At 41.0% G+C, this 22,330-nt stretch overlaps 1 protein-coding gene across 1 annotated transcript in view; it reads left to right on the plus strand.

The window, feature by feature from the left end:
• Positions 1 to 22,330, plus strand: part of snrka (SNF related kinase a) — a 55,708-nt gene that overhangs the window by 1,838 nt on the left and 31,540 nt on the right. The gene's annotated exons all lie outside the window — the stretch shown is intronic.

Here is a 22,330-nt window from a genome sequence, read left to right on the forward strand (position 1 = left end):
AGACAGTTACAGTGCAGTATTACCAGACAGGATGTGAACTAGAACTTTGATTCAGGCTATTTATAGAGTTGTGGTACTCTCACACAGGCAGCGCAGTTAAATTATCTTGTATGATCCATTGATTGTTTTAAGTTGGATGGACCAGGCTTGTTGCCTTTGGCAACAATTCAATGTCCAGTCCACTTATTAGCTACTCCCCACCTCCCAAAACAGCCTGTCTCTGTGTCAAATCACAGGCTTTTGACATCAAACAACACAGGATATCTTTATCAAAGTCATATTAAAACCCTGCGTCTGCACGGTGGTGCACTGAGGTTGGCAACGTGGCTAGCACCTGTTTCACACATTTTTGTCACACCTTGATTTAACACCTTGGCTGTTAGTTCGCTTACAGAGCCCGAACACATGTTCACCGTGGCTTGTTTTGTGTTTAGAAGGTCTCGGTCCAGAACAGCCATCAATCATGCACCAGGGGCCGATGCAACAGAATATGGAAAGTTGGACTTGTTCTAAGTATCAAGCTGTGTGTCCAGCAGTATGTTGCTAACAGTACTTGACACTGATCAGGCTGCCATAGGCCATGTGCGACAAGGTCAGCTCTACTAGCACTCATGTCCCTGGGTGTCCCATTGCACTAAATTAACTGGCTCATTGATTTTCTATGAGGGCTCACAGAGTCCAGACAGACAGATTGTGTGTCCTTCCATGACTGATATGATATCTTTCTCATCAAGTAGCTTCCATGATGACAAAAACACGGGACTAAGTCCAGCTTTTGAAATGGGTAATGAGATGTGGCTAGTTGAGCTTGTTTTTCACCCAGTGTGGTTGTTCATGTGGTGCTAATCTTAAAGGAGTCTGAAATTGGTCTCATGATTGTTTATGCGCCCAGAAAATGCTTTCAGAGGCAGTCAACTAGATAATATTTACTTCCCCTTTTTTTGGTCACAGTTCTCAAAAACTAAATAGGTGTGACTGAGGCAAGACACAATGAGGAAACTGTGGTTACTTTCTCGTTGTATTTTACATACACCGACTCCACATATACTTACTCTAAGAACCTGGATAGAGCATGTGGGAGCCTGTACAGTGAAGGAAATGGTATATTGCTCTGCCCTGTATTTTTGAGCAGTTGTCCATAAGGAAGGAAGTCCACTGCATGAAGCTTGGAATCTTTACCTTATCTTTGAGCTAGGCAATGAAGAGTATAACATGAAACATGAAGATGGTCTGAATGAAAGGCTGGCTTAGAAGTATTTTATGCCAAATTGTCCATGTTAGCTCTTGATAGCTGGATGTTGTGCATAGAGATCTGAGGGTCAGGAAACACAAGGCTCGTATAGAAGGAAGGGCTGCTTAATCTCAATACCTGTAATATGAACTGTATCCTGATTATCCATGTAGTTCTGTTTTGCTTAAATGTGAAGTTTAGGTATTACAACTAACAGATTCCTATGTGGGGAGCAAGACTACAAATATGACTTCATAAGACCAGATGCAAGGAGGTGTTTACAATTAGTTTGCTGTTTGATCAATCCTGTATTAAGTCCTTGCATTTTTGCTCTATCTTTGGTCGTCATTATAGTGAAATTACAGAATCATATTTGACCAGTAGGACAGGGTACCAAACCAGTGAAATCTCATGTTTGGTCAGATTTGTAATCTTGTTGACTTCCTTTGATCAGATAGTTCTTCTTCTTTTTTATATGACGATTCATTCAAGATGTTTGGCATCTTTTAAGTGTTAATTTTAAAAAGTTATGAAGGAAAACATGTTTCTATTTGTCACAGTAAGGTATTGTTTTTGTGCAGAAGCTCTTGTATTGGCACTAGTAAAAACGTCAAACAATACCAGCCTTAGAAGTGGAGAGTACTCATACCTTACCATAGCCTTTATGGGTAAATGTGTCCACACCTGAAGGCATGTACACAACAGCTTTTTTTCAATATGCATTAAAAACACACCAGTGATATTGACAGCGATATTGTACCTGTATGGACATATTGTAAATACTAGCCATTATGCTGTGCCCAGTGTATTTTATCACAGTGATATTGTAAATGAAGGTCCAAAGTACACCAGGAGCTCAGCAGGGAGCCTTTATGTAGCTGTATGACATCCCTTCTCCTTTCCAATGATTTGAAATGTACCACCATCTGCACTGAGAGGATGTTTGCCTCTCTGCATTCAGAATCATTGACAGTCACTGTCCACATGCGGCTCACTGTACTTTATATTGTGCTGAGCAGACTTGTTTAGTGAGCCTAACGATCTGCACCGTCCGCCAGGTAGCTGTCGTGTGTGTGATGTTCTCTGAGGTACTAATAGTAATTGCATATGTTCTACTTTTGCTTGTGTTATACAGGCCGCAGCTCTCTACAGTTGTTGTGTTGAGAGCACTCGGAGCCATTGATGGCCGTTCTCTGGGTCTGTGTTTTTTTGCTGGCACTCTTCTGCGCACCACAGTGCAGTTCAGTCGAGTGCTGCAGCAGCTGTTGTGGAGCTCGTGATGCTGTGGTCAGAGCCATTAGTCTGGTGTGTTTGTTGCTCAGAAAATTAATGTAGTGAGGTGAAAGTACTTATTTTTTTTGCACATGTGCAATCCAGGCCACAGTTAGGTTTACTTTTGGTTTTCTAGTGCCCATCCCTGGGGAGCAAAGGCCTTTTTATCTGCTGCACTTAGTTGAAGGCAAAATCGGTGTGTGTTTTTAGGCACTTCTGGAATATCAAAATGACCTCACCTGTAAAATGTAATCGTATTTTTGTCTTTGTGTTTCTTCTTAATTTAAACCTCAGTGGAGACAGGATGGTGCGCATTAACTACATTTTGATCCATATGTTTTTCTACACTCTTCAGCCAGTGCAAAGCCTTTGACTTACAAAAAGCCTTGCTGTCTACAAGAGCCATCGATGACCCATATCAACCTGTTTACTGTTACGTTTGCCTGTTCAGCGTCCTGCAGAGCTGTTCGGCAAGCCATGGCATCTGCACTGAAAGGGCATCAGAACAGTGTCTCTAGAGAGCAGCCAGAGGGGCTCTTAATTGCGGTCCTGGTTACTGTAGCCTGCTGCCAGTAGATGGAAGAACAGTTAATCCATGCTATTGTTTGGAATGGGCCAGGAGAGGATGAGAGGGAGGCAGGATGCAGCGATTTAACAGTCCTGTGTTGACACAGACTGGCTGGCTTTGATTAGAACTTGTTCATTGGCTTCCTACCAATGGGACCAAAGACCAGCTTCCTCATTATCTATACCATTTTCCATCCTGAACAAAATGTTTATAAATCTCTCTGCAAGGGATGAGTACGAAGAAAGGATTACATGCTCAAGAACAGTCATTTTCACATGAAGCTGAGAATGAGATCCTCTGTATCATATCTGACACTGTGTTTATTGACAATAAGCTGAGCATTAAGACTAAATGATGATGATATTGATGTGCTCAGACTGCTTTATGTGCACATTTTCTTACACATCCAGTGGTGCTACGTGGCCAAGACGGGATCTAAAAATAACTTTCTTCGCTATGCGAACAATTTATTTAGATTGCAGTACATTATGTTGTTACATGAACTGTGAAAAATGTAAATGACAACCTTTTCTATCTCTGTTCTTTCTGACTTTAATATTACATAACGCACTGGTTCTTTTGACTAAGTATTACAGATGTGTTCATTCGGGTCACAAAAAGCCTCCAACAGCCCTGCTGGCTTTTGTCTTGCTACCATCAGATTAGATTCGGTGGAAACAAGAGTTGGAGTTTAATACATATTTAAATCATCTTTGGTTTAGCCTTTATATTTACAAGTGATGTAACAATTCTCCAAATTCATGCTTTAGTTCATACTTCATTTTTGTTTTTTGGGGGGGGTTTTTGTTTGTTTTTTTAATATAAGAAGAAACAGGGAACATTTTTATGAGTTTTGTTAAATGAACTTCAATTAGGAATATCAAAAACACTAAAAAACAGGCTCTAGTGGAAGCAGGCTTATATTAGAGAGAGAGAAATGCCTTTATTTCTAATTCCCTCTGTTTGATAATTATATTTGCTCATATTTTAGTCCAAAGCCTCCTTGTTTTCTGATCTGTTTCCATTTGCTCTGTTCATTTTTTGTTCATTAATACAACCACCGTGTGAACAGACTATACGATGCAAATGAAGAGTCGTGTCCTTGTGAATGACAGGTGCTGCCGCTATTACAAATCAGCCAGGAGAGGACTGTGTGTTTTTGGACTACGCACACACAAAACGTATTATTCAAATTCACATTCACACTCTACACCACTGACCGCTTTTATTTATCTCTGACCTGCATTTGCTCTGTGCCTAAGGCATTTTGTAATGGCAGGCCCGGGATGGAAAGATGTACACACACACACACGCACAGATGCACACGCTTTAGTACAGCAGTTTTCCAGTCACTTGGAGGTGTCAAAGAGGCATGTGCAAATAGAACAGTGTTGCGTAACCCAGCACCTCAGACCGACTGAGTGGAGGTTTGTAGGAATTGTGCGTGGACAAACAGGTTCATCAGGGAGGCCGACATATGGCAGCTGGATGAAAACACAACGTGTGCTCGCATTTCTGAACGTGACACTGCATTAGTAACTCTGCTGTTAATTATACTATATATATGGTAGTTATGTTCACCCGCTTGACACCTTTAAATAAGGAACTTAAAAGTTGAGCTACACGTTGCATATACTTCACTTTCATACAGTAAATGTAAGGCTTACTTCTTCCTCAGCGTATTCCTTAATGGAACATGAGTATGGCAGGGCTGAATGATTGTTTATATTGAAATTGCACTTGAAGAGAGTGCAATTACATATAATAATTGAACTCATGAAAGATGAAGTCTAAGTGAAGTTTATAAAACTCTAGTTAATTAACATTAATCCTGCAAGTGGGCCAAACAACAGCGTCTGGTTAATATGTTTAGTGTGATGTTTTTACATTTACATTTGCCCAAAGATGGTTTTGTGGGAAAGCAAACATCATGCCATCATTTTGAAAAACTCAGTTATCTCTACATTAACAGTCAAGGTTATCACCTAATATCAGATCAGTAGTAGTTACGTGTAAGAGAAAGCCAGTCTAGTTCAACTTTTAAAACACATCGCATCTTTTTTTTTAAGCTCATCACCTTAAAAACTGTTAAACTGAAGCAGCTGTATTCAGGGTTGTGACAAAGCCTGACCCTTCTGTGAAGCTAATGGTAGCTCAAGCAACTAATTAACCTACTGCTAGCATTAACCTGCTGCAAGCTTAACTCAATTAGGTGTCATCATTTAGATATCAAAACATTGCCGGGTGTGTCTTCCCAAACAGTTGGACAACTTTACAGCCGTTATAAATCAATATCAGTTGAATGTCATGGTTAAATTTAGATATTTTTACGTCAAGTATAACACTGTTATATCAATAAATGTTGGCTAAATTGATCAGTTTTTCAATAGAAAACTGGGCAAGTTTACTTAAAAGGTAAGTAAGTAAGCATAATTGATCAGAAACATTACAATTAAATATTTTCCTGTTTGTTCAGCCATAGATTATGGTATATGTTTTCACTCTTGTTACTCACATAATCATAACTAGACCTTAATCAATGCTGATTGATTTAAAGTAAATAAACAGTTTTAGCATTATTGGCTACTGTGTGTTAATGTAAGTAAAGCATCATGTACTCAGTAGATTGATAAATGGAGCATGACGCCTCTTGCTATGAGGTTGTATAAAATTTTCCAGGAAGTGGAGAAATGTTTTGAGAGCAGGAGGAGTCTGAAAAACTTTTCTTAACCAGTGAGATCCTTATTGAACTAGGCCAGTTCTTCTCACAGGCCAAGCTTGTCTGCAGCCAAGTTATATCATAGTCGTGCAAAGCGTCGGTGTGCTGAAGCCACCCAATACCTGTCATACCAAAAACATTTCAAAGAATGTAGAGAATGGGGAAGCAAGCTGCGAAGTTGTTTGTGATGGTTGCTTAACACTTTTGTTCAAGGAAATAAAAGGCAACCTTCTGCTGCTTTTCTTATGGTACGATACCGCACTCCTTTGGATTGTAACACTCTTGTCTAGATCACTGTACTGGTGTTGTTGGGACTTGCATACATGTAGATTGACTGGTTGAAAGGTTATGAGCCTATGGAGTCTGTTAAACTGTCAAGGGAAATGTACTGTAAGTGCGTATCAGGGTGTGTATGTGTCTGCCACTTATCTCACTCAGGAGAAGAAGCCCTGCAGCCAAGTGAGAGAAAAAGGCTACGGCGGAGTGTTGCATGGGAATGTTGAGGAGGGTGCTATACATGCAGTCTACTTTCTATTAATGCCAGTGTTACTAATGACTCAAGGAGTTGGCAGGTCGGGTCTAGTTCTCTATATCAGGTACAACATGATATTCCCATGAGCATCAGAGGCACGGTACATGTGAGAATTCTCCCTTCTCCCTCCCATAGCACTTTTACTTTGATCAACCTTTTGTGTCTCGCTCTAGTTCCAAATTTTTGTACTTTTCCTATAAAGTGTGTCTGCAATGACTAGATGTCCATACCTGGCAGGCCTCGGTGTTTCTCTTGTATTTCTTGAATGTGTTTGAAAGCATAGGAACTCAGTAAAAGACAGTCTGTAACCTGATACGTGTCTGTATGTCTGTGTGTGTGTGTGTGTGTGTGTGTGTGAAAGTGATTTTTAAAAAGCCAAGGAAGGATTGAGGCCTACTTAGGCATGGTGGCTGAGAGAGCAAATGGTCAGCTGTCAGTCAGTCATGGTGGGGATTAGTTAGAGCTAGCTGGGCTCCCAAGTGAGAGACATATGAATGGATGGGGTGACAGGTGGCAAGAAAACGCTCTGAGCCAAAAGGTTCCACTGCAAGACTTAATTTCAGGATGAGTTAGCCCACGTTGCTGCCAGGTGAATCAGTCATAACACTTTATTACTTGGAGGAAAAAGCATTTATTTTATGCCGTGTGAGCAACTGTTGGATTTGTCTTGTCATTATAAGTGAGGTTAGTTTGATACTGACATGCTGTATCTGTGCTGGCATACTCTCCATGCCATGATTTCAATATCAGTTTATCAGTTTCTACTCCTCTAATCATGATAATCATCCATAAAAACAGTGAAGTTTGGACTTAACATTTATTATTACAATTGTGTGAATCATATGTTATGCATACTACTGTTAATTTTTGGTGTCTGTCTTTTTCATGTAATGTTTAATTCCTGTAAAGTTTTAACTCAAGGATACACTCTAGATACCTGTTGGATCTTTATTTAAAGTGGACATTGACACCATCAAGTTGCACCCCTCTTAAAAATTCCAGTAAACAGTAACTACAACTTCTCACCAGCCAGTGCCAAACATTTTTCCATCACAATGTTGATGTCTGTTATACAGCATCCATCAATGACCAGTAATAATAAATAATAATACATTTATTTTGTACCGCACTTGTCATTCATAGTGAAACTCAAAGTGCTACAGTATTAATAACATAGAACACACAAAAAAGAAAATAGTAATAAGAGTTAAGATTAAAAAAAGGTTTTTAGGCCTTTTTCTTTTTTTAAAGAGTCTAGGGTCTGTGCTGCCCTCAGATGGTTAGGAAAGCTGTTTCACAAGCATGGTGCAGCAGAGCAGAAGGCTCAATCCCCTATGGTGTAGAGTTTAGTACTGGGGGCCCAGAGGAGCAAGCTGCTGGCAGATCTGAGGGTGCAGGTGGAGGTTAGTGGTGTGATCAGTTCCGCAGTGTTTCCCACAGGTTGAGATTTACTTGTAGTGGTGGGTGGCGCAGTGGGTGGCGCGGTGTGTGATGGGCCTAATGTAGCCTAATAAACTAGTCAAAGGTTTATGAATAAATGTATTTATTTCTATCTGAAATGATCTAATTTGGTTTCCCAACAGCCTGTTGTCTGACATTTTCACGGTGATAAGAGTTCTTGGGGCTTAGGGCTGGGAATCTTTGGGAATCTCATGATTCCATTCCGATTCAGAATCGATTCTTGATTCAAAACTAATTCTTGATTGAATGAATAAAAAAGGGGGCACTATTTTCAGTCTCTTGCTCTTGTATTACTGTGTGCCAAACCATTCACTGGTGTCCTTAGTTGACTGAAATACAATATGAAACAGAACTGGCAGATAAGATAAAAGGTCTGCAGCCTTTTTATTCTGGGTGGAGTGCTCTGCTTTGTTGATATGAACGTATCTCCAGCAGTGGAGTGCAGCCGCTCTGCTGCACCGTTCGCTCCGGGGACATCGTTGTCCAACACGCTGAGCAAGTGCAGGGTTTCTGAGGTGAAACAGAACAAGCACTGACACAGACTGAGTTATTTTCTTCACCTCAGAGTTGGTTAAAGTTGTTTAATGTGTGTGTTCACTGCTCCGCTCCACTAACGTTAGTCTCTGATTGATGATGTAGAACGTTCACAATATATGTAACGTTGTTCTCGCAAAGGTAATTATTTAGTCATTAAATATTTTATGAGAGTCAATTCCAAATCAGAGTAGATAAGAATCGAGATGCTTATATGGGCTGAAGAGCAGCTGGTCTGTGCATTATGAAATGATCATCTACCTGGGCGGGGCTTAATCTACCTGGGCAGGCTGCCCAAGTCGAGCCTATGTATGGAAAACACTGAATTCCCATAGGCAGAGAGGTGCATGTCTGTTGATGAATTTGTATGTGAGTAGCAGGACTTTGTTGACTACAACCTATCTGGAGGAGACAGGGAGCCAGCGCAATGGAAACAGGAAACAATTGATGTTATGTGTTCATGTTTTCGCACTCTCATCAGGATCCTGGCAGCGCCTTTCTGAATGTACTGGTGCTTCTGGCTGCTCCTGCTAGGGATCCCTGTGAAGAGCGTATTGCAATAGTCTAGTCTTGAGGAGATAAAGGCATGGATAAGTTTGTCTGCATTTGACAGGGTTAGAGTGGCAGAGTTTGGAAATGTTTTTGAGATACCTCAAGGATCAAGTACCACAGTAGCCTTCTCATCCTGTCTAAACAGCCCTGTTCAGAACGGCCGGTTTGAGTGCCTGTCCCACCCACCTCACCCCCTTCACCCCTCTCTTCCACGGGGTGTGCCTGATACCATGGTAACTGTTGAGCATGAACCCTGGAGAAACAAACAGCAACATTTTTACTTAGGAAGATAAATGCTTTTAATGTAGATAGGAAAATGATGTCTTTGTTTTATTGAATCTGTGCTTACTACTTCTATGATTGCTTGGTATGGTAACCTGAACATCATGGGGAAAAACCACCTGAGCTATATTGTGAAGGTGAATGGTAAGGTGATAGGTGTCCCACAGACCCCCCTGACGGCTATCTTTGACCAGCAGGTTCTCTGCAAGGCCAGGTCTATATTAGACTGCACAAACCACCCCCTTCACTTTGAGTTTGAAACTCTTCCCTCAGGCTGTAGATTTAGAGTACCCTGGTTCAAGTGCAAACTCCTTTGTTCCCTGTGCAATAACCCTGCTTAATCTGCACATGTAATTTAGCATTTTAGAGATTATTGTATTTTGTACTTTTTTTGTACTTTTGTTCTTGTTTTTTGTACTTTTGTTGGTTTTTTATCTTGTGCCCTGGACTACCAGTCCCATCTGGGATAAGAAAGTGACTGAACTGAACTGAAATGAACTGACTCTGATGTTAACTTAGCTCCGGCTCGGTTGAGAAGTGAGTTTGAAGATAAATCCACTTAATCCCAAAAGTTTAAAAAATAAACTCCTCTCTCCGGTAAACTGCTCCAGATCAGAGCAGAATCTGGTGTTTATTCCTCCAGAAGATGAGACAGCAGCAGCAACGCAGGACTCTCCAGCTCTCCTCCTTGGCTCTTTCCTCCAGCATTGGCTGGCACTCAACAGCTGTCTGATGGCAAGCAGGGCTTATGTCCCCGGTTCAGCCCCACAATACATGCAAATTTTTCACCCTTAGCTTAGCTTAGTTTAAGTTAGCTGAGCTCAGATTAGTTTAGCCAGGTCCTGGCCAGCGCTTGCAAGAAAAACATGGTGAACCCATAAATATGGATGGAGCCACCTTGGTGTCACCCATTGGTTTCTGAAGAGCGGTTTTGAAGCTCAACGTGGATGTGTCTGGCTGTCGCAATCTTGACAGTGCCTGACTCTGCCTGAATCCACCTAACTCCTGGCTAATCCAAAATGGGCAAAGAGGTGGAGCTGAGGCGGGCCGAGTGAAGCGTGGTTGCTGAAACAAGCCACCTAGCGACTATCAACGTGTCACTCAAAGTGGCCATGTCCTTAATTATGCATAACTTTGTGGCTTAATAAAATTTAAACGTGAATTATTAAAAAATTCACCCCCCGTACAGTTGTCATGAAAGGGCAAATTAGCTATAGCTATAGCTTTAATTATTATCACAGTGTGATTCCAGGCTGCACAAAGGACAGCAGACATACAGGGAAACAGGTGATTAAGTGAAATTATTCATTTCAGTGATCCATGGCCAATTAAAGTCAGTTTAAACCAAAGATTCACAATGAGACGAGTTGAAACTTGCAACTACTTGCATTGCACCAGTCTGCAACGTTCTTAACCTTCCAGTTTACACCAATGTGACCAGACAAGAAGGTGTATCATTTCCATAGCAACGACTCTGTACTGCCAGCTTTTTGGGCTTTTTTGCAGCTGGATAATTTGGAGCCTTAAAAAATGAATGAGGATAGTGATAGAGAGTTACTGGCTACAGTTGCATTTCTAGCATTGATGAAACAGTGAAAACATGAAGACTACTCATGGGGCTCATGAAAATTTATGCCGTGAACTTGTCATTTCTTTTGTCATGCAGACAGGGCTATTCCTGTTATTTCGATCAGCTGACAGTTTGTAACTGACTTGGCCAGCTGACTTTGCTATGAGCTGATTGGCTGTTTAAACAGGTGACATGCCTTATGTTCTAAAAGCAGCCACTGGCGACTTGACAAGCTGAGTCGATGGCAACACCACCAGCCAGCTTGAGTTGAGCTGAGATGGGCCAGTTCACACCGTTGCAACTTTTCCCTGTAAAATGGTTGTGTTTCCTTGCGAATCTTTGGTCTGAACTGGACTTTAGAGGTAACCTGATGTGCCAGATGATTTGTTACACAGAACCATCTGAGAAGTCGTCCTTGGAAACTGTTTGGAAAAGGGCAGGCACTTCCAAAAAATACTTGGCAAGTGATTTGATGACCCATCTGTCTATCACTGTCTTACCTTGAGAAGCAGCTGGATTCATAAGATGAGATCATGTGAGAATCCTCATAAGATGCTGATTGGTCCAAACCACCGGTGGTTCAGACACAAGGTCATAACTTGAAGCCTGACATGGATTCTCGCTTGATCTTGTGATGTCGTGATCTCGCGAATCCAGCTGCCTTGCAAGGAAACTTTAGATGTGGTGCTGCTGGGTGGAATGAGGCACATCACTCTCTATGTTCACACCACAAGCTACTGGGTAGACCTAGTTGGCTACTTGGCTCTACAGGCTGACTAGTTGTTGTACCGAAGATGAACATCTGTTAATTTTGCTGACCGTGGTCAAAGGTCATCTATTGTAAAGTGGTTGGTAGTAGTTTAACCATGTTTGCCATGCTAGCTATTCTTGTTCTTGTGATGGTATTAACTGGTATCCATAAATTCATTGCTGACATGGAAATAGAAGGATATCTTTCTGAAAATAGTAACCTACAGACTAAGGCTACAACTAATGATTATTTTCATTATCGATTAATCTGTTGATTATTTTCTTGATCGGTTGGGTGGTCTTAAACATATTAGAAAATGGTGAAAAAAGTATTTTCCAAAGGCCAAGTTGCAACCTCAAATGTCTTGTTTCATCCCAACCAACAGTCCACAACTCAACTTCAGTTTACTATCACAGAGGAAGAAAGAAACCAGAAAATATTCACATTTAAGAAGCTGGAATGAGAGAATTTCATCATTTTTTCTGTAATCAACTAATCGTTGCAGCTCTGTGTGACTCCATAGCGATCCATAGACCATACTTGGTAGAGCTGATGGTGCAGTTGCTGAGAAAAGCATCCCGTTTCAGCCAAGGTTAAACACAACTGTATAAAAAGCATTTCTCCTTTTCTCTCCCTGTTCCTTTCACATCCATGTATTCTGTAGATAAGAAACATTTTCTAAATATAAACCGCTGACATAATGTTTCTCCAGAAGGAATCAACACATTCCTTACCTACAGAAAAAGTCAAATAGAACTGGGAATTTACACTCTCAAGTTATTAAATGAAATCAAATATTAAAAATCACAAGAAGTGTGATGTCACCTTTGGGACCCTTGAGACAAACCAAAAGCTAGAGAGCACACGCAGACATATTTATATAAGAATAATAAAAATCGGTGAAGCAGGATTCGGTTTGCCCATCCAAGACTGGCTAAAGGCTTTTGGTATTGTTGCATTTGTGCAAGAGAAAAAAAAAAAATCATGAATAATCCATATGCATAAAAAAAAGTTTGATTTAAATTTTTCAGCCTTTTCGCCCAGTCCTTACTATTTGAATATGATATGCACACTGTATACCCACGGCAATACAAAAGAGATGTGTGAGAGGTGCTAAGAATCATGGAAAGTTTCAACATTTACACTTCTGTGGCGATTGAGCAAACTGCTGAAGAGGACTATTGATTTGGTTGAAAAGCTTTTCAAAACAGCAGAACTGATCTTTTTTTTTTTCTGTCAACACTGTAACACCATTTAAAACACAGCGGCCTCGATTATTTAGTGAGTGCTGGCACTAAGAAAAGCTATTATTTTAATATCCTCAAAGCTATTAATTATACAGTGTTAATTTATCTCCTAATTGACTGTAGAAGTGGACCGAACTGTGACGAGGAGTGAGTGATGCACGTTTCTTAGCGCAGATCCGGTCTGGCTCCTTTTGAACACGGTCCCCCCCCCCTCCGTTAGTGGTGCTGTGGCTGCTGTCATTTTCAAGCTGCTTGGTGGTTTATCAGAGCAAAACGCCTGAATACAGAGTAGGAGAGGAAAAGACGCCAAGAGACAAATCCCACAGTCGCTAATTAAAGCATCATGGTGCCACTGTAATACAGAGAGGAGAAGGAGGAGGAGGAGGAGGAGGAAGAGGATGTTCAGGAGATAGCAGATGGATGTATGTGTTGGGGGAAGGGGGATTGAGAGGAAGAGGATAACAGAAGTGGAACAAGATAGATTATTTTAGAAAGGGGTGTAAGGGATAAAGGAAGTACCACAACCATAACACTGAAGAGATACTTAACTTAAGGTAATTAGGAGGGGAAAGATGTCAAAGCATATTTCAGCCATAAGTTTAGAATATGAGCGTGAGTAGGGAAGAAAAAAGGATTGGGTAAGAAGGGGCTGAGTTCACCCCTTCCTGTTTCCTCTAAGAGCATTGTTTGTTTTCTCTTATAGGTGGCTGACAGAGAGACGGGAGTGCAGACAGCTATTTTAATAGTTTTCAATTCTTTGTTATATTTATACAAGCAGAAGGGAGTTATAGTCATTACCGACTGCTTGCATTGCTGGTGCAACAAGCTTCCTCTGTTTGTAATTCACTTGGGGAAAAAAACGCCACTTAAAACCTAATTGTGAAATATAATTGTAAGCTTACATGCTTGACTCTGCCGGGCTGTGTGAGGCAGAAAGACTGTAGACAAATATTGACGCGTCGGGCCGCCGTGTAATCGTGTGCGAGCGCGTACGTGCGGATTCGCCAGAGGGCCTGACAGAGGAAGGTTTCATTCTCTAATTTGAGATGGGGAGCAAGTGTTGCTATGGTAACGGATGCTGCTAGTGTGAGTGAGCCAGGTGCGAGGTAGTACTCATGCAGTCTCTTGGGGTGGGGGGTCTCTATCTCCACCCCCCCACCACCCCTGCATCCCCTTCCACATCTCCGGCGCACGTCATTCTTGTGTGCTCGTCTACAAACGCAGACTCATGCGAGAGACGGTTTTGTATACAGATGAATAAATAACACAAACACCAGCTGAGCAGCGGTAACAGTAGATGTAATGGCAACCCGTCAGGTTGTAGGTAGAAGAGAGATTTTTGTGTGGTTGTGTGTGTAAAGGAGTGTGTGTTCTGCAGATCACTAGTCTAGTGTATTTTACACAGTGCAGCAGGCCTTAGGAGAGCCTGGGGTTGTTTATAGTTATATAACCCACTTTTCACTGCTAAACCATGACTGGAGGAAACATGTTTATTATGGCTGCATGATTCTGGTCAAAGTGACAATCAAAATGTTTTCCACTCATAATTGAGATGACAGTTTTCTCCCAGGAGTCACTATTTTAATGGAAAAAAATATTCATTCAGTGTTTCCCCCTATATGTTTTCAGCAACATCACACTGTTGCCGCTAAACGATGACGACCACCGCTGATATTTTCAACTGCTTTGCCTGCAGTCCCTCGTCTGCCGCCAGCATGTTTTACATAACCACAGCGTGCTGGTTAGGCTAGTAAAGAATTGTTATGAACAAGCTAAAATGAAAGCATCTGTATGTAGCTGAACTGTGTAGCTTAGCCACATATCTTCAAATTTGGCAAATTATTGGAAACCCCCCCTCACCCTTCCAAACAGCCCCTCTCTCTCTCTCTGCCAGCAGTACCTGCAGCAGTGAATCACATCAGCAGCAGAGGAAGGACTGATAGTGACTGATGTCTGTGTTCTTCATTCTTTCTAAACTTCACTCAGTATTTTCATGTCAGAAGTATTGTTTATGTTATTGACATATTATTTTTGTTTCCAGTGAGATATTATTGAGTTTATATAGTGACTTTGCTGTTGTAAACATTATTGTTGCTGCTCTGGAAATAATATTTAGTTATATGTAAAATATAAATCAATTCTAATCCTGTTCTGAATGAGGGTCACTTCAGGACATAGTGATTGCTTCATCAGTGAGCATATTTGTTTCACTTTTCTTCTTGCTGAGTGTGATGTAAAAAAACTACAACCAGTGTTTTTAGTTTATGAATATTGTAAGGTTCAAAATGATGTGAAAATGCAGAGTTTTTACTCAAATAAAATCTCATTTCTTTGGAGGAGAATCCTCAACTGTGTTTAGGCATTTCACTTTTAACATTGATTACAACTAACAACTATCTTGGCCTCTTGATTCCTTCTGCTGTCCTGTAAATTATCACACACATGGCTCAATGAACATGAATAAACCTATCTAGAGTAATTCTAAAGTACTTTTAAGTTATTTCACTGCTGGTGTGCACAAATACGGGCCCAGGCGATGTGGGCTCTGCAGGCTAACAACAGCACCGCTGTTTCTTGATATGTTCTAAATGCTAATAAGTGTCACATCCACAACTCAGAGCAGGAAGTACAACATGGACTACTGTGGTGAGCCACTGAGTGGAAATTGTAGAGCAAGCATTAAGCCTTTTGTTTAGCTGTGAGAACCAGAGCCACGTCTTTGACTCACTCAGGTAATAAGTCTGTAGTCTTTTTAATGCTCCGCCGGTTGTTTGAGTGGTCTTGGGATTTCTTGGCCTTTTCCTGATGTTTCAAGTGGCTGTAAGTAACATAGGTGCTATTAACTGACATCACTGTTTTTGAATTCAGTTTCTAACAGCAGACTGCATATCTTTTTTTATGGTACAGTCACATTGTTTTTGCCAGAACTGGGGGTGGATAAATATATTTGTTCTTCCTTAGAATCTGCAACTCTGACACATTTTTGTTATTCCTAAAAAGCTTATTTATCCTTTTGTTTCTCACATGTACAGTACCAGGCAAAGGTTTGGACACACTCGCTGTATATTTGCAGATAATCACATTGATGTTTTGCCCTTCTCTTCATGTGCAGTTTGTCATGCAGAGAAAAGCAGGATTTTCATTTGCAGTTCAGGTAGACATTAGGTGCATTTGTGTTGATGAATGATCTCTCCACCGAGGCAAACAAGGCACAGTCGTTGTCTCGTAAAAAATGAGCAAGAGCAGATTATACATCTTCTCTTTTGTAAATCTTGAATCAAGCCCTGATCAAACATGTTTGTAATGTTTGTATGTGGAACATACAAGCTTATACTCTCACTAAATAGGTCTGGATCAGATCTAGTGTTGGTTTCCTGTTGTTACACAGGACCCAAGGGCAAACCCATGAGTAATTATATACTGTTCTGTTAATTAGATGTGCAGAGGAGAAATGATGGATGATCTCCACTCTGCTTGGATTTATTTTCAGGTCTGGCATAGGTTACTGTTGTCATAGTTATGAGGCAAGAAGCAGGTTAACCAAAGCACTGATTTCTTTAATATGGTCTTTTTGTGTTTTTAGCCATGTTAGCGTCTTCACAGATAGCAATGCCATTCTGTTTGTCATCAGCTGGTCTACCACTTTGATCCCCTGACTCTCCTTCTTATGCCACTATGAGGTTGACATATGTGTATACTTTATAAATACAGTATTATCAATGCAAACGCTCCTCAATGTGTGTGTTCTTAGATAACAGTGGTCCAATACCAGGGCCAGTGTGTGTTCATGTAAAGTACCTCGAGTGAATAATGGAGCCAGAAGTTCCCCTTTTTTTTTTTTTTTTACACTGGTGCCATGTTGTTGAACAGCTTTCTGCCAGTTTGTAAATAAGAGAGGGACTTATAGAAGTCAGGTTGGGACTTTTTTATGGAATAAGGTAACAGACGTGAAATCTGCCATGGCACTGTTACTGTAGCTGTCTTTGTTCTTTCATGTGGGGATTATTATTTCTTAAATTGTATTGATGTGTTTTTGGATTTCAGGATTGTTTTCATTTTTTTCTTTCTTTCTTTTAACATCTTGGAACCATGTTTTCATGAAGTGTTTTCCTTTGCCATCCTATCTGCTTGATTTTATGGATTAATCAGTCAATCTGTGGTTTAGAGTGAATCCACTGCTTTGATCCAAACCAAAATATCTCAACTGTTGCACGGATAACCTTGAAATTTGGCACAGACATTGATGTTCCCCTTACAATAGATTGTAATAACCCTGGTGATCACCTGACTTTTTGTTTGGTACCATCATCTGGGCAAAATTTCTATTTCTTCAATACTCCAAATACCTGCAAAATGAATGACATTCCCAGCAGCCTCAGCTGTATCTTTGGGTTTAGTGCTAATTAGCAAATGTTAGCATGCTAACACACTAAACTAGGATGGTGAACATGGTTGTTATTTACCTGCTAAACATCAGCGTGTTTTCTTTGTGAGCATGTTACATGCAGATGTTAGCATATGGCTCAAATCACTGCTGTGTGTAGGTACAGAGCTGATTGCATGGCTGTAGACTTTTAGTCTTGTTTCTTATGATAGTTAAGTGAATATTTCTTGGTTTTGTGCTGTTGGTCGGACAGAACAAGCACTTTTGAGCTCTGTGGAATTGTTACATTTGCATATTAATCAAACATGGCAATAGTTAGTCCGATCATAGACAGCCAAGAACATGTTAGCAGTTTAAGAATGAGGGATTTTAGTCTCTTTCATATTGAAAGCAGTGGAGAAGCCCCTAGCCATCATGCTAATATGAGCCAACATGAGGCAGGAGATGCCTGGGAGAGGGCTGCACTTTATTCTGGAGCTCTGGCTCTCATCCATATTCAGCAACAGCAGCTCTGCTCGTCACTGAGAGCCAGCAGATTTCTCCTCTCCCTCCTCCCTCTCTGTCTCACCCTCCATCTCTCTCTCTCTCTCACTCATTGTCTCAGACACTGGAACACACCAACCCCACATGTACAATACTATTTTATATTCTTTTACGCACTAACCCCCCCCCCCCTCTTCTCTGATCAGTGACGTCTGCATCAGTGTGTCCCAGCTGCTCCTGTGTGCCACGCTTCTTTTCAACATCTGTTGCTCCTTCATTCACTGGCAGGACAAAGAGGAGAAATATGCCCCGGCGATACAATTAACATTTGGATTCGCATAGGAAAAATCCCTCATAAACCTCCCATCAAAAAGTGCTGGCACTGTTACTTTCACCTGCTCTAAGCCTTTCCGAGTCCTCCGTCAGTCAGTTTCTCAGGGTTCGTGCTTATTAACGGAGCAGAACGGGAGAGCTGTGGCGTGTCTGTCTGTCTTATTCTTGCCTTCTTGCAAGTCCGGGGTCAGGTCTGGCCGGCTTTTACCCGCATTCTCTCTTGAGACGTCACCGCCTTATTGTGTTCCAGCTTCCACAGCGTTCTTCAGATGTCAAAATGATTACCTGCTCTATTTACTATCTATCACTTTAGATGCTACAGTTTGCCAACAGCGTGACAAGTAGCGGTAGAAGGGCCTGAGACATTTGAAACGAGAATGAAAAGTGTATAAAACGTGCTAGATAGGGGCTCTGAACAGGATGTAAAGAATTACCACGCTTTTGTTTTGAAATTCAGGTGTTAAGCCAGCCTCTTGTGCCATACCCCCCCCGCCCCCTCCCCCCAGGTTTCAAGGCTACTGTCACACACTGACAATCCCAGCTGATTTTTAAGCTGTAATTGCATGTCTACATTTTTCTCAACTTGCTGCAGGTTGTAGTGGAATCATTAGCACATTGAGACATGCCAGGAGGATGGGGAGGAGGATACGTCATGAAACTAGCATCATGACAGCATCTCATCTTTTATCTTTTCCAAGAACCCTCCTGCTGTTGCCAGAATTTATCTGTTTTTTTTCCTGAACACACACATAATGCTCCCAGGTTGTTGTAGTTTACTAGTGTTACTAGTCTAGTAGGTGCTGCCTTTACAAATTGAGGATGGGCAAATTTGGAAACTTTTCAGTACAGATAGAGATCCTGGACACTTGAAACACAGATTTTACATTAAACAAAAGAAAAGAAACATTGATTTCTCTAAATAGAATCTGACTGCATTCTGTTGATATCTTTGTCAACACAAGCGCAACTTTGTTGTTTTGTCAGCGTCAAATGTATCTCATGTTTTTAAGATGTTTCCATGTGAAGCAACTGTCTAAGCATTATGTCAAACGCTTCTTATGTTTCGTGACGTTTTTTATGTGAAGCAACGGACCGCAGCACTTTACCCAACAAGACAAATTTCCCCTCGGGGACAATTAAAATTTACTATACTCTAACTTCAAGTTTTTAATGCCCCTGCACTACTTTTAATGGCCTCAAGTCTGATGAAACATCAGACTACAAAGGCTCAAAAGTGTCAGACAACCCTAATATTTTCCAAGTACACATTGAGTGCTCCCTAAACCCCTTTTGAAAGCAGAAACATGCTTGATGAAGCTTCAGACAAGCCAGCAGAGGAAAGCAAAGTGCAGTAATGGCTCTCCAGGCAGAGCACAGTCACTAACAAAGGCTTTGTAACCGCAGACCGAGAGGAGATTCAGACCCTCTATCAATCAGACAAAGAAAGAAAATATGTCACTTTTACACACAGACCGTGTATTTGACAAGGGAAAATGAACACGCGTTCTACCAGCATTTGACGTATTCATACCAGACTGCTGCAAACAAGCCCTTTCTCCAGATAAGGGAGGATCAGCCCAGCACTACCTGAAGTCACAGCAGTCGGCCCTGTTATCTGTTCAAGCCTGCTACTTTTATACTTGAGGAATATATATAGATGTATTTGGTTCCTTTTCTGCTTTTTGAAGTAACCAGATGAAATTGGTCCAAAAAAGTTATAACTCAGTTTAGCTTCTCTCTCTCACCCACTCATCTTTTTCTTTCTGTCTCTTGCACTCTCCCCATTTTTAGAAAAACTGTCATGTAGTAGGTTACATGAACTATATTGTTAACACATAAATGAAAATGAAACCAAATTTTCTGTGACCTCAGTGAGCTCAGTTGCAGAAAAAATTAGATTCCAGTCTTTCAGAAGGCACAGGTCAACAGTTTCCTGCATGCAGCGTTGAGGTGGAGCTGCAGCAGGTCTGCGTGTGACAGAGAGAGGTCTTAAGCAGATCTACAGCTGTCTGCCAGTGACAGTACCTTTTCATGTTAACGTAATGAGAACATGTGTGTGTGAGTTTAAGAGTCCGAAGGCCCGACAAGTGTTTGTGTTCTTGTGGTTGACAGCTCTGTACATGTTGTTGACAGCCTCTTGAATTGCTGTCCATTAACCTGAATATGGTGTGTATGTGTGTGTGTGTGCCGCCTTGCATTCCTTGTAATCTCACAGTGGCAAAATTCATATGAAGGTTGATTGTTGAGCTCAGAAATGGGCAAACTGAAGCCCATGGACTCCAGCTGGATCTGCTTAGCGTTATCGTATATCTGCACTAAAAGTTGCTGTTTAGTCGTGCATCTGTTTGAACCAACACGCAGCAGTGTTATCTGCTGCTGCTGTGTGGCATTCTCTACTGCTTTTTCCTGTTTACACTTGTTTTCTATTTTTGCCAGCGCTGCTTACGTCTGTGTGGGAATACATATTTTGAATGGTGGGTGTGCCTGTGCACAATAAAGAACTAGAAAATAAATACATTATATCACTCGCTTTATCGCACGCAAGTTTAAACAATGAAATAATTGAAGGGAAACTTTGAGATTTTTCAACCCAGACTCTATTTTCCCATTATTTTGTGTCTAAAGCCTCTTCACACATGCAGTCTATCCCTGAAATGTTCAGGAACATTTCCTGCATGGGGTCATGTGTGAATGGGAGCAGGGATCACTATACAGGGAAATCTGTACAGCCAATTTCCCACCTCATGACCTAGTAACATTTCAGACAAAATGCCAGGACGGCTGCGATGTGAATGAAAGCAGTAACATAGCAGGGACATTCTTTTGTTTGCAAACAAGCCCCTTTCTTAAGAATGGCTGGAAACTAGACAGATTCAGAAATACATTAAGAGAACATTGGCACCAGATAAAAACATCTTCTCGCCCACCATGTTCCTGAAAATACGGTAATAAGAGACATCTTCTGCCACGGCAACGTACATCCAACCTTGCCCCATCATCTTCTTCTTCTTCTTCTGTTGAGTTGTATGGTGGTTGTCGACCATAAATGTTGCATTATCGTCATCTGCTGGACTGTCCCTCGCCCCGTCTATTCCAGCATTGCCATGGCACGTGTGAAAAGGCGCAAGATATTAAATGTAGCTGCGTGTGTGAACAGTGAAAATCACTAGTGGTGCCTGAAACGTTATCCTAGTCATTTTTGAAACTGGTCCAGTATTAAATGAGAACGCCTCAGTCAGCGGCAGTGGAACGGGCTGCAGTGTAATCCTTTTGGTCCATAGATTGTTTGGGCTTAGATTGTTATTATAATTGTCTAGACAACAGTATAGAAAGAACCATACAGAGAAATAAAATGTTTTTCTTTACTTTTCGCTTCATCCCTCTGTTTGTTATTATGTCTAGCCAAGTTCATTGTTGTACTGCTAAAACTATTCAATCAGTCAGCCGACAGAAAACTAAACAGCAGCTATTTTGATACATAAACATTTTTGCTTGAAAAATGATTCTCTAGTTCCAGCTTCTCAAATATGACTATTTGCTGCTTTTCTTTGACGCAGCCCTAAATTACTACAGCAACAATTTCCTTCTATCTAAACTCTGATGAGGGAAGCAACAAATTAGCAGTACAGGGTGTTCTACCTGTAATGTGTCCTTGCATGCATATGATTGAGTTACCTCGCTCCATAGAACAGGCTCAGCCACAACCAACTTTTTTGAAGCACTACCCTGCGCTTTTTCCCGTGACACTACCCCCCCACTGCTACTATGCAGTGATCTCATTGAAATGAATCAAGTATTTTTTTTTTTGAAGAAGTGCTATTGTGATGTGGTGTGGAATAGCCACCTTTCTGTGTTGTACACACACTTAGTGTGTAACGCGAAAGCCAACATTTATTTGCTGCTTTGGTGCTTATCAGTGATTCTGACAGTCGGAGGCCTGAACGCTGTGAGGAGACAGCAAGACCACCAACAGAGAAGGACTGTAATAAAGTCCAAAGCATACAGGAGCACACCAAATTGTTCTTCTATGGCCTAGATCCTTTTTGGGTATTGATTTCCTTTTGTTGCTCTTGCTGGAGTTTGGCTCAGCCAGACTGCCAGGCATGGTGTGCCCAGTAACATAAAGAAGATATAAAGTAGGCAGCTGAGAGTGGGAGATGAGAAATGTGCTCTTTCTTAGAATAGCTTTTGCCCTTTTAAAAACTCAATTTTAACAGTTTATCACGATATTTTGCCTCTTCATAAAATATATGGGCTGAGTAATCCAATTGGAGTAACAAATGTTTTGCGGTAGTGAAAATATATTACCTAGAAACAACCAATAACATGTTATAAGCTCTGCATCTGTCACAGTTAACTGAATTAAACAAGCACCTAAAGCAAATGTTTGGCTTTTAGACATTTATTGGTA

The sequence above is a fragment of the Thunnus maccoyii genome, chromosome 10, assembly GCF_910596095.1.
Source record: "Thunnus maccoyii chromosome 10, fThuMac1.1, whole genome shotgun sequence".
NCBI classification, from domain to species: Eukaryota; Metazoa; Chordata; class Actinopteri; order Scombriformes; family Scombridae; genus Thunnus; species Thunnus maccoyii.